This window comes from Dipodomys ordii, unplaced genomic scaffold (genome assembly GCF_000151885.1).
Source record: "Dipodomys ordii isolate 6190 unplaced genomic scaffold, Dord_2.0 Scaffold141, whole genome shotgun sequence".
NCBI classification, from domain to species: domain Eukaryota; kingdom Metazoa; phylum Chordata; class Mammalia; order Rodentia; family Heteromyidae; genus Dipodomys; species Dipodomys ordii.
Window position 1 is genome coordinate 1,876,366 of NW_012267357.1, and position 693 is coordinate 1,877,058.

A 693-nucleotide genomic window follows, 5' to 3' on the forward strand; every position below is an offset into this window, starting at 1 on the left:
CTCAAGTGGTAGAGTGCTCGCCTTGAGCTGAAGAGCTGAAGGACAGCGCCCAGGCCCAGAGTTCAAGCCCCACAACCGACAAAAAAAAAAAAAGAATCAAAGTGACAGGCATTAAAACTCTTAGAAAATCCCATTGCCAAAAACCACTAGCCAGGTGTTGGTGACTCACATCTATAATCTTAGTTACTGAGAAGGCCAATATCTGAGGATCTTGGTTCAAAGTCAGCCTGGGCAGGAAAATCTCAGGACCAGCACGCACAAATAACTACCAATACCTGGAGGTAAAAGATCCGTACTTCTCCCTCCATATTTATGAGTCTGAGAATTTAATTTTTCTGGTAGGCAAGCATTTTACCACTTCAGCCACACCCATCCCTTTTTGGTTTTTGAGCTTTTCAATTAGGGTCTTGCATTATTGTTACTGCAAACTGTGATTCTCCTGTTTCTAATCTCTGGGGAATTTTTAAATTTTCTAATTCTTTTGCCAGTCCTGGGGCTTGAACTCAGAGCTCCAATGCTGTTTCTGAACTTTTTTTTTGTCAGTCACGGGACTTGAACTCAGGGCCTGGGCACTGCCCCTGAGGTTTTTTTGCTCAAGGCTAGTGCTCTACCACTTTGAGCCACAGCTTATTCATAGTTTTCAGGTGTTAATTGGGGATAAGAGTCTCATGGACTTTCTTTTTTTTTTTTTTT

At 42.3% G+C, this 693-nt stretch overlaps 1 protein-coding gene across 5 annotated transcripts in view; it reads right to left on the reverse strand.

Annotated features, from left to right (window-relative positions):
• The window catches only part of Aifm3 (apoptosis-inducing factor, mitochondrion-associated, 3), a 21,055-nt gene that overhangs the window by 5,652 nt on the left and 14,710 nt on the right, over window positions 1-693 (reverse strand). The gene's annotated exons all lie outside the window — the stretch shown is intronic.